This window comes from Schistocerca nitens, chromosome 11 (genome assembly GCF_023898315.1).
Source record: "Schistocerca nitens isolate TAMUIC-IGC-003100 chromosome 11, iqSchNite1.1, whole genome shotgun sequence".
Classification (NCBI taxonomy): Eukaryota; Metazoa; Arthropoda; class Insecta; order Orthoptera; family Acrididae; genus Schistocerca; species Schistocerca nitens.
In genome coordinates, this window is record NC_064624.1 from 23,254,636 (window position 1) to 23,267,472 (window position 12,837).

At 46.4% G+C, this 12,837-nt stretch overlaps 1 protein-coding gene across 1 annotated transcript in view; it reads right to left on the minus strand.

Moving 5' to 3' along the window:
* LOC126213566 (zinc finger protein 99-like) overlaps window positions 1–12,837 on the minus strand; it is a 599,001-nt gene that overhangs the window by 37,746 nt on the left and 548,418 nt on the right. The gene's annotated exons all lie outside the window — the stretch shown is intronic.

Here is a 12,837-nt window from a genome sequence, read left to right on the forward strand (position 1 = left end):
CGCCGTTTTTACAATTGCCGGCATAGATCCATGTGTCAAAAATAGTCGTTTGTGAGCGCTGCAAGATCCATGAGCTATTTTATATCTACCCGACAAACCCTAATTCTAGGGTTATATTTTATTTTTGACACATGGATCGGATCACGACATACGTGCATGACACCATTATCGCCGAAGCCTCGTGGCAGAGACATAATGAAATACTGAGGAACCTGTTCAGCACTTTGAAAGCATATGGTGTCACGGTAAATTTAGGAAAATCCTACTTTGGAAGGTCACAGGTAAAGTTTTTAGGCCACATAATCTCGGTCGAAGGGATCTACCCCGACCCAGAGAAATTAGATGCAATTGAACAGTTATCCACCCCCACCACCAGAAAAAAAATTAAGGGGTTTTCTACGTTTATACAATTTCTACAAAAAATTCATAAACCCAGACTGTCTGGCTACCCCTCGTCTGTGTGCCCTTATGGGAAAGAAAACACCTTGGGTGTGGGAAGAGAGAGCTGAGAATGAGTTCCAAAAGCTAAAGGCTGCGCTAGTAGAAGCTCCCATACTATGGCATCTGGACCTCACCAGAGATTGCTGTGTAGCTACAGACTCAGCGAAAACAGGATTGGGCATAGTAGTGTTCCAGGAGTTCAAGTCCGAGAGTGGCACTGAAAGACGGACAATAGGTTTCGGCAGCAGAACCCTGTCGAAATGCGAAAGGAACTACTCGGTAACAGAACTGGAGGCATTGGCGGTTGTGTGGGCGTATGAGAAGATCAGGTATTTCCTGTTCGGGAGAAAAAAGCGCGTCTACACTTACCATAAAGCGCTACAATTCCTGCTAACAGCCAAATTAAACCACAGGAGATTAGGAAGATGGGTAATTTATCTGCAACACCACGAATTCTCGATCGTACACATCCCGGGCTCGACTAATATTATCGCCGACGCACGGTCCAGATGCCCTATCGGATTAATCGCCACTGTACAGGACGATCTCGAGGAAAGTAATTTTAGCATCTTCTACATGAGAAAGGTTGCGTTCGAGAATTTCGTAACGGCCTCAATGCAAGATATTGCAAGAGAACAGGATAAGGACCCACTCTTGCGAAAGATTAAGGAACAATGGGGAGATAAAGAACAGGACAGAACTCGACAATTTTATATCGTAAGAAAAAACATCATTTTCTACCGTAGGGAAATCGAGGATGCGCGTTGGGTTTTGTGCATCCCCGAAGAGACGATCAATAAAACAATATGGTACACGCACCTGAGCTATGCACTTTTCGGCGCCAGGAAGTGCTTTGTAAAACTAAAAACGCTGTGCCATTTTAGGAATATGGAGAGGCGCATTAGGAAGGTGCTCTCCGTCTGCAAGTTGTGCCAAAAGTCCACGCACAACAACTAGAATTTCCAAGCTCCATTGTATCGGTTAATCCCACGAAGACCGAAACAATTAGGTGCCGCGGATCTTCTCGGTCCATTACCAGGGACGAGTCGTGGTTATTGCTTTGTGCTCGACGCGGTCGAGCTTACGTCAAAATACGTAACGTTCACCCCATTACGTAAGGCAACAGCAGCGACGGTATCAGAGGCAATCTGCAGGGGCTTCTCATCGCAAGTAGGTAAAGTTGAGAGCATCATTACCGACAATGGGCCGCAATTCAGAGCGAAGAATTGCGTTGAAACATTGGAACGACGCGGTATAAAACCGATTTTCATTTCAGCCTTCCACCCGTCTTCGAATCCGCCTGAGCGCGTGATTAAGAATTTAGGAAACCTTTGCCGAGTGTACTGCGCTAAGCAGCACGCCTACTGGGAGGTTTTCTTATATCTGATTTTCAACAGGTTATGAATGAGCTGCCTCACGGGACAACGAAGTTTCCGCCGACTACGGTTTTAAGAAACAGGCACCCGACAGACCGAATCAGGGAGCTAGTTGACTTCCCTCATCGAGAGCGGACGCAACACAGAGCTGTAGTTCAAAAATGGCTCTGAGCACTATGCGACTTAACTTCTGAGGTCATCAGTCGCCTAGAACTTAGAACTACTGAAACCTAACTAACCTAAGGACATCACACACATCCATGCCCGAGGCAGGATTCGAACCTGCGACCGTAGCGGTCGCTCGGCTCCAGACTGTAGCGCCTAGAACCGCACGGCCACTCCGGCCAGCTAGAGCTGTAGTAAACATGGCATTGGAAACTATAAAGGCGGCAGCAGAAAAACGTAAAAGGTTCGCAGACAGAGGGGCGAAGGTCAGACACTTTGAGGTCAGACACTTTGAGTCCTATTGAAATCCCACCGACTGTCATGCAAGCAAAAGGGGCTCTGCCAGAAACTTTTTTCTGGTTATATGGACCATTCAGAGTAAGAACGGTGGCCCACCTGAACTCATACGAGTTAGAGTACATTAAGAGTTAACGATTATTAGGTTTACATCATATTACGTATATGAAACCCTTTATTGGTTAGAAATGGTAATTTGTTTGTCTTTGTGTTACTTGTGTGGCGTTAGTAATAAGTTCTGAAATGACTAGGATTTAGAGTGTATCAGGTATATCATGTTTTGTGTAGTGTCTTATTTTTGTGTCTTGTCTTCGATACAAGAGATCAGCAGATTGTTCAATAAAAAATTTGTAACAGGGCATGTTACGTAAAAGATTGTTCCGCAACGGAAAACGACGTTCCGACAAAGAAACCGGAGGAGCGTGTGCAGAATCGGCTTATGAGGATGTTGAGTGGTTGAAAGCGACCCATTGAGCAATGTAAAGGAGAGTGCGTTCGCGAAATGAAATATCGGAATTATTTTTGCCAGTCAGGAAGAAGTAGAGCCTTGTTTTAGTGGCGTTGAGGGGGCGCGTTTTTGAGTAGTCCGCGCGGCCATGCGTTGAAGGACGAAGTTTTGGGAGATTTTTCGGCCGCCGACAGAGCGACGTATGTGAGGAGATTTTTGGTCACGGCTCTGTGACATTCAGCTAGGGCAAGTTTTGAGGCGCGAAAGCTAGATTTCAGGAGCACGTAATGTGTGGGGAGAAATGGATTGTAGGGCAAATCTTCAACGTGGCGAACAAATAATTCTACGAAATGTAACAACATCCAAGTTACGCGACGGAAAGTCAAACAATGCTAGGTTGAAGTAGTTAGCTTTAATAATAAAATATTCTGTTTTTTTATGTCTAGGAAAAGGGAACGAAAGAAGGAAAATTGAACGACAAAGAAGATCGAAGGAAGACAAAATCGGACCAAAGGATATGCAAGGAAGGACTAATAAAGAAAACCTACATCCAGAGAAAAGAGTAACAAACTGCAGAACGTAAACACGAGAATGTAAGTAAAAAAAGACGCATAGAGGCAGTAACCTTTGAATGTATTCTAATGTTACAGGCGGGAGACAAAGAAGAAGACCAAGTAACAGACTCACACGAGTACTGCAGCCAAACAACGGAGCCAATTGTTGTAATTATCTTTTAATAACTGTACCAGACCGCAGCGAGAATCGGAGAGTCGAAAATTTCGTACCAGTATGCAGTGGACTGGAAGCGACATCTAACCTACATGTATTTCCACCAATTTACAGTTAAGAACACAGAGGAAAAGGAATAAGGGCAACGGAACTACCAGGTTTACGTAGAAAGTAGTAAGTAGAAGATAGATGCAGGGGGAAAGGAAAATGTAGTTAGTGCTAGAAGGAAGAATGCCATGGCATGTAATTAGAGAACTAACAAATGGCCATCCTTCATTCCTCAGCACACCCACTTGTCCCAAACATAAAAGTAAGATAGAAAAGAACGTAAAACGAGATTCCAGCTGGAATAATGTAGCTAAAAACTATTGGTAAACAGATAGAAAGAAGAGTGTAAATCTACATTTTCATAGAAAGATTTTTGTTTTATAATGCAAAGGCCTAGATAATTAGGTTTCGGATGGGTTATATGTTTCCTATTTGTTTTTTTCTCTTCTTCATGTCTTATATTGTTTTGTTTATTATTGTAATAACAGTGGATGTAACTTTTATAACTGAATTGAGTAAAGTAACTCAGTCCTTTTAAATGAGATTAATGATGGAACGATTGACAAGTTCTGCAGTAAATTGTAATGTATGGAAAGTTCATGGGAGGTGACCAGCAACTGTAATAACATGTAAATGAATGTAAGTAGGGGAGATTTGTATTTGTTTCTAAAATGTACTTAAAATTTCTGTACGCAGAAACGACAAGGAACTTTGGGAGGCTGAACACAACATAGAGAGAGAAAGGGGAGCTTACCGGTTGCAAAGGACCAGACTGACAAACGAGGAGGGCTTGGCAGCGGCTGAGCAGAAGGGTCGAGCGGCCGCAAGGAAACACCTTGTAATCTGGTTACCGCTGAGCAGCGACAGCGTAGCACAATGGGCGACGCCGAAGGCGACATTGCCGAGCCACGCGCTGCCAGTTCGACGCTCCAGACGGATAAACACAGCTGACGCACGTCACTGTCCAAGGAATCCTTGGCGAAGGCACATAACACCATCACAGGCGGATTGGAAGGCGAAAACCTCACCTAATATTCCGCCTGTCGATCTCTCTATTCCTATCTGCCATCGGAAATCTTGAACAATCTGGTAAATCCCATGTACCCTTCCGACACCATACCGAACAAGCGGGAACAAACGGCGCCTACCAAATTGTCCCCACACGCATCAAGGAAACGCCCAATTCACGCCACGCTATGGGCGTCAACAAGAAGGAAAGAAGAGCGTGGAAAACACGCATGATGGTGACACTTGGATGTCGTACAGCAGCGAACAGCACAGGCTGGTATGCTTACCACCCTGCGCACGTCACAGTGACTTGGTTTGTATACCAAGAGGCCCGTCATAGTAGTACAACGTCACCATGTTTTTGCCTTGTCTATCAAGAGGCCAGCCAAAGTAATTCAACGTTCAGCGAGCCACAGGAGAGTTGAGTGGCGTACCATCGATGCAGAAAACGAACTGCGCCCATACCTAGCAGTCTGCAGTTGGTTCATGGCCCTCTCCCTCTAAACAGTGACCTCTGATTAGTGCAACAGCAGCACGAGGTGACCGTGAAAAGTGAAACAAATATGAGAACACATTTTTTTTTCATATATGCACTACAGCTACACACAGAGAAATCAAACAACGCAAAGAACCATACTTCAGGCAACAAATAGGAGTGCCAACATGAAAAATGGTTCAAATGGCTCTGAGCACTATGGGACTTAACATCTGAGCTCATCAGTCCTCTAGAACTTAGAACTGTTTAAACCTAACTAAGCGAAGGACATCACACACATCCATGCCCCAGGCAGGATTCGAACCTGCGACCGTAGCGGTCACGCGGTTCCAAGCTGAAGCGCCTAGAACCGCACGGCCACACCGGCCGGCGCCAACATGAAGTTTTTGCATTAGTTTGTTTGTGTGTTCTCTTTCTATGTGTTCTTGTGTTAGTTAAGATGTTACTTTAATGACGATTATGTGTTTATATGTAATTGAGGCCTACTATGTTTTTCATATGTTTTATGAGTTTAGTTTAGAGTTTTCTTTCATAACTATTATGTTTGTATATGTTCTAGTGTGAGTTATAAATAACGTTCTGTATGTGTTACGGTCACGGAGGGAGTAAATTCTTATATGTGTAATACTGTATGGCATGTTTACATTTTGTGTTTTTATATCAAGGGATAATTTGCGTTTCTTGTGTTTTGTGGGTTAGATAATAGTTGCGTTTTTCTTGTTTGTGTTTCAGTTTTTTTGTCAGTGTATGGGGGAGACTTTTTTTTTCTTTTTCAGAGATTTCGATAGGAGGAAAGTGAACTATTGGGGAATTTTTGAGGATGTCGTGCGACGTTGTAGTAGCTTGAAAAGAGGTGGTGCAAGCATGTTCATTCCTTTCTTCGCAGGGTCAGTACGTATGTGGACATGCTGGATGATAGCCATGGGGATGCTGACCTGTGGTGACAGCAGTGGAGCCGGACATGAACGCATAACAATCCAGACCTTGCAGTCAGGAGTACTGTATTCACGGCAGCCAGATACATTAGTTACAAGTCATAAGTCGCTACAAACAAGAATAGAGGTATGGAAAATCAGGAATGAAGTACGGAAATTACAGGAATCATTCTCGGAATTGTATACCGAGGGGGAAAGGAACCACATATTAAAAGAAGTGCAAGTGGAATATCAAGAATTACAGTTGACTTATGGTAAGCAGAGGGAGCGATTGTTTCGTTTAGTGGAGAGTGTGCCACAGGCGCTAACTAGGCGCAAGAGGGGATGGATAAATGCAGGGGGAAAGATATTGAAAACGGTGTTCAGGCAGCGGATGACTATGATGTCTGACCATTGAATCAATCAGTAATTCAGGTAGAGCAAGCAGTCAGTGAGGTTAGAGGGACCGCAGAGTGTCACGCAACACGCTTGTCAAGCCTGGAAATGAGGGTCTTGAATAACACCAAGCTCATACGAACCTCAGCAGAGGAGTTGACTCGATACGCGGGAGAGACACGGGAAATAATAAATAGCGATTTAGAGATGCTGCAGAAACGATTAAACATATTGTATGGTAAGTTGACAATTGCCAGGTTGCTCAGGGCATTAGCAGATCGATTAAGCGACGCACGTACAGAAGTCACGATGTTACAGGTAACAGTATATTGTGCAGTAAACAGGCATATTAGTCCAGTGATGATCTCGACATACGATCTTTTCAGAGGATTACAATTAGCGAAGAGGCAATTTCCACCAGATGGAGAACATGTAGTGGAAGTAACACGGGCCACTACACAAATATTCTTTCATGTGTCATTGGTACAGGTGAGGACGGATGGGACGAGAGTTTACATCGATTTCAATTTTCCAGTAGTCGGAGTTGATTCACGTTATGACTGTTACACTATTCATCCATACCCAGTGAAATGGAAGGAGATTGGGAAATGGTTGCAGATTAGGACGTAACACGTACTTCTTATTTCGGCGAGCAGAGAAGCTCACGGAGTACTACCATTCGGGAGTTGGAGCATTGTACACAAGGGCGAGTACCGATTTGCCCTAACCGACCAGTTTTTTCGGATAGTAGTACATGCGAAGTTGGATTGTTCCTGGGGACTATGAATGGCTCAGATTGTGCGAAAGAGGTGTTATTGACACATTCCTTCTTCCAGAAGGTGGGGAGGCATTGGTTATACTCGGTATTTACACCGATATGGGTGATGGTCACTTGTCATACCAATCAGAGAGCGGATAAAATAAGGAGGTTGCAACTGCAGGAGAGTGGAATAATTATAAATGGTGCCGGACGCGGTGGTCTAGCCGTTCTAGGCGCGCAGTCCGGAACCGCGCGACTGCTACGGTCGCAGGTTCGAATCCTGCCTCGGGCATGGATGTGTGTGATGTCCTTAGGTTTGTTAGGTTTAAGTAGTTCTAAGTTCTAGGGGACTGATGACCACAGATGTTAAGTCCCATAGTGCTCAGAACCAACCAATTATAAATGGTACTGTGTGTGAAATTGTGGGGAAGGATTTCAGTCTTCCAGCATCGCGTACGGGTGAAGCAGCTTTAACTTTGTCACAGGGAATGTTGTTTTATCCGGAGGGGTTTCTGGAGATATTAACAACGCAGTATCTGACATATTTAAACTCCACGTTAAATCCAGAGTTTTCGGAAACGTTGCATTCCTTTATTAATGCACAGGAGGATCTATGGGAACACGTTCGAAAGTTACAAGAGCATCAGAGCAACAGGATAATGACAGTGAGCATTTCAGCCACAGGGTCTGTGGTTTTTCTATTTTTCTTGAGTATAGCTGTGTGGAGAGTGTGGAGACGTGCACCAGTAGAGGAGGTGCCTACACATCAGTTGCCTATGGCATGGGCAACCAGTGTGTATAGGTGTAGAATTAACGTTTTGGTGTTCTCGTTAGTTTTATCTGTAAAATGTAAGTTTTGTGAACAAGGTATGTTACGCAGCCACAGGCCACGTCTGTTATATTTCGATTCGGGGCGAATCTTGTTGAAAGGCTGCTAGTCTCAGAGTGTTGAAACAGTCGACAACTAGTGGGCCAGGAAATGCAGACATGGCACTCGCGAGCGCGTTGCTGCGACGGCGGTATTGCGCGCACGATTTGCTTTCAGTGAAGCAACACGAGGTAGCAAACTGCTGTGTTGCTTGAAGTTATGGCGATATGAGGCGAGGAACTAGGCCAGAGCCGAGTGAAGATTTGTAGACGGCTAAAATTTGGGATTTTATCCCTGTCATAGTTTCTGTCTCTCTCTGACACCACATCAGAAGCGAGGGGAAAACTTGTATAAAGAGAAGTGCAATTTGAGCTTGTGACAGTGTGTCCCAGGTCAGTCGAGAGTTGGGTTGCCTGTGCTGGTCTACGCTTATAGGGGCCAGTCTGGCAGCGAGGTTGTAAATATTCTATGTAAATCTGTACTTTATTTCTATGTACTTGTTCAGGTTGTATTCCACCTCTGAGGACCCAATACTGTGACGGGACGGAATGGCAGCCACGTACTTCTTGACTGCATGGTCTGCCTGAAGGAGGGCAGTGACAGCAGTCTGCAGCAGGTCCAGGACACGCCATGTTAACATCCCACCTGACGTACCGAGGTCCGGGCGAGGCGTACACTGCGGGAGGTGCAGCAGTGCTGAACAGCATTGGTGACGGCGGCGAGTGTTGCCATCTGACAATCAGCAATAGCGGAAAGTTGCGCCACTGCATCCAGGAGGGCGCGCTGGTTCGAGTCTGGCCCTGTCCTAGGAGCAGCAGCGGCCAAGGGCCACGGGTGACCAGTACAACCACCTTCATCCCATGGTCAGACAGAGCAGGCCAAATGGGGCAGAGGGCGGCGAGGACCAGGGACTGTAACAGTCTCCGAAATCGTGGGCACCAGCGCGGTGCAAAGCGCAACGCATGCCGGGCGGTGAGTGGACATAGCGTGGCCGACTTACAGCTGAGTGGCATTGTTGACACCAGCAGCGGCGTCGGTACAGCGTCGGCATACCAGCAGTTGCTGAGCCAGCTGGACTCATGGAACAGCGTGCAGGTGGCACACTGAAGCTCTGCTGTATTCATCAAAACACTGTAAATCGGGTGAATAAAGATATTCTACCAAATACCTCTGTATCGCTCTGAACTGCCCCTGGATGCTATTGAACATGCTCGGCCTCCTGACGAGAAGCGGCGTGGTGGGTCCTGGCTTCAGTTCGGCCGTTTAAAGTCCCAGGTTCGACCCCTGCAACCCTGCAACACTACTAACAGTGAATCATATACCTAGACGATATAATCGTGTATTCAAAGAGTAGTTCTTAACATTTGGAGCGATAGCGCGAAGTGTTTCATCGTCTGTGTCCAGTATGATTAATGTTCAGTTTAGACAAATGTCATTTTGTATTGTAGGATGTTTGGTATTTGGGTCACATTGTAGGGCAGGACGAAATTTGTACCGATCCAAAGCTACTTGAGGCCGTTCAAAATTTTCCAACACCCACCAAGGTGAGTTTCATAGGACAGCTAAGCGTGAGGCGTTTTCCAGAAGTTAAAAGATCTGTTGACGTCTAGTCCCATCTTTGTCTACCTGGATTCACCAGAGTACAGCGTTATCCCTATAAGAAGTAATTTTTCGGTGCAAGATGCCAACGCCCTTTGAGTTTTGCAAAGCCCCGCCACAAGAAGACATCTCATCAGTGAAGAATTTTGTTATGAGAGGGAAACTTAAATGGAGATAAGAGCAAAATTAAATACAAACGCTTTAGAGAAACTAGTATGACAGCAGTGTTTCCTAAGTACCATGTGAGTGAGTGAGTTACGTTAGAATCCTTATGTGCCGAAGGGAAAAACTAAGAAGTTTGTATCACAGCATAATAGCCTCTACCAATTAACAGAGATGATGTCGCTGGTTAACTTTGAATTGCAGCTGCCCAACTGCCCTTTGTTAGTTACAGAGTCCGAATTCGGCTGTTTAGGAGGGATATGGACAATTTGCCTTGTCTGAACCTAGATTCCGTAGAATGGGGGAAAGGAACACTGGACGAGGAGAAGAAAAAGGAAAAAGCAAAGTGAATGAAACAGGATAATATTGCGATTTATCAGTATATGCTAAGACCTAGAGCATGGATGTGAGACTAACATTAGGATTTTCTTTTTGCTTACCAGCCGCGATAATGGGAACCATAGCCATAAGTATGATCCATTCTTAGATTTATGTACCTGACCTAACTACCTTCCTCAGTTTACTCCCCAAAAACCTTCCATTTCTTAATGAGTCCATTCATGAGGATTTGCTCACTCCTCTGGATCAGATGACTGCCACCCATCATGGTCGTGTTGGCATGGAACACCTGTTAGATCACATGAAAAGCTACAGAAGTAAGCAGAAGCAGCAACAGGTAGTCATCAGTTCATTAACGCCAGCCACTTGTGTATTCCCTGTGGTTATTGGAGTTGTGTGTTTCTTTCTCAAAAGAAGAGATGCCCAAATTCCACCCCTACCAACCTTCAGCCTAAGATTTTGAACTGAACAGAACAACAGGGGAGTCTAATGAGTGAACATTCATGAAGGGAAGGACTAAGTATGCTCAAGGACCGCAAGGAACAATAGTTTATCAGAGAGAGAACTGTAATGTAGTTAGTAGTGACAAGCCATATTATGTAGTTTCAGAGGAAGTAGACTGTGTAAATATAATACAATTGGTAGAAAGTTCAAAATAATGTAAATAGAGTCATGTGTAAATACACTCCTGGAAATTGAAATAAGAACACCGTGAATTCATTGTCCCAGGAAGGGGAAACTTTATTGACACATTCCTGGGGTCAGATACATCACATGATCACACTGACAGAACCACAGGCACATAGACACAGGCAACAGAGCATGCACAATGTCGGCACTAGTACAGTGTATATCCACCTTTCGCAGCAATGCAGGCTGCTATTCTCCCATGGAGACGATCGTAGAGATGCTGGATGTAGTCCTGTGGAACGGCTTGCCATGCCATTTCCACCTGGCGCCTCAGTTGGACCAGCGTTCGTGCTGGACGTGCAGACCGCGTGAGACGACGCTTCATCCAGTCCCAAACATGCTCAATGGGGGACAGATCCGGAGATCTTGCTGGCCAGGGTAGTTGACTTACACCTTCTAGAGCACGTTGGGTGGCACGGGATACATGCGGACGTGCATTGTCCTGTTGGAACAGCAAGTTCCCTTGCCGGTCTAGGAATGGTAGAACGATGGGTTCGATGACGGTTTGGATGTACCGTGCACTATTCAGTGTCCCCTCGACGATAACCAGTTGTGTACGGCCAGTGTAGGAGATCGCTCCCCACACCATGATGCCGGGTGTTGGCCCTGTGTGCCTCGGTCGTATGCAGTCCTGATTGTGGCGCTCACCTGCACGGCGCCAAACACGCATATGACCATCATTGGCACCAAGGCAGAAGCGACTCTCATCGCTGAAGACGACACGTCTCTATTCGTCCCTCCATTCACGCCTGTCGCGACACCACTGGAGGCGGGCTGCACGATGTTGGGGCGTGAGCGGAAGACGGCCTAACGGTGGGCGGGACCGTAGCCCAGCTTCATGGAAACGGTTGCGAATGCTCCTCGCCGATACCCCAGGAGCAACAGTGTCCCTAATTTGCTGGGAAGTGGCGGTGCGGTCCCCTACGGCACTGCGTAGGATCCTACGGTCTTGGCGTGCATCCGTGCGTCGCTGCGGTCCGGTCCCAGGTCGACGGGCACGTGCACCTTCCGCCGACCACTGGCGACAACATCGATGTACTGTGGAGACCTCACGCCCCACGTGTTGAGCAATTCGGCGGTACGTCCACCCGGCCTCCCGCATGCCCACTATACGCCCTCGCTCAAAGTCCGTCAACTGCACATACGGTTCACGTCCACGCTGTCGCGGCATGCTACCAGTGTTAAAGACTGCGATGGAGCTCCGTATGCCACGGCAAACTGGCTGACACTGACGGCGGCGGTGCACAAATGCTGCGCAGCTAGCGCCATTCGACGGCCAACACCTCGGTTCCTGGTGTGTCCGCTGTGCCGTGCGTGTAATCATTGCTTATACAGCCCTCTCGCAGTGTCCGGAGCAAGTATGGTGGGTCTGACACACCGGTGTCAATGTGTTCTTTTTTCGATTTCCAGGAGTGTAGATGTAGAAGCGGAATGAGGAGACGCATTCTTTCCATAGAGGGTGTGAGTGTAGATGGCCAAATGATTAAAGCGATTAAGTTGCATAAAGGTAGGACTTTCACAGTAATGAAGTTAGTGACAACGTGCAGAAATCTTGGGAGCCAGAAGTCATATATGTGCTGCACTCTTTTGCACAGATTAGTGCTATGCTACCACTGTGTAATTGGGTTGGAGGAGAGATGAGTTCAGCAACACAAAGGAGAATGTGTAACCATCCAGCTCGCTGCACACCTGGGTGTCAACATCGAGGGCAGTAATCAGGTCAGTTACGACAGCCCAGCAACACCAAAATATTCCGCCGACCCATTGGGGAAGAAGAACCGCAGATGTCAGTTGCAGAATGCCATATTTAAGGACAGGCACTCATCTCGTCAACATCGAACATCGTGAAGGATTGGAATGCGTAGACTCTGTCACTTACTTCAGACACCAGTTCGGTGTCGTCACTGTCAGTGCAATCATCGTAATAGTCACGCCCATAATGCAGGTCTTCTCCTAGAAGGCGCCAGAGTGACGCCGCCGGCGTAACTATCGTCAGATGCCGTCAACAGACAGGCACCTGTTATGGGAGTCATCACTTGGGGTAGTGGTAACGCACTGTCGACATCGTCCTGGGGCACTGCCACCTCAAACGCCGTGACCG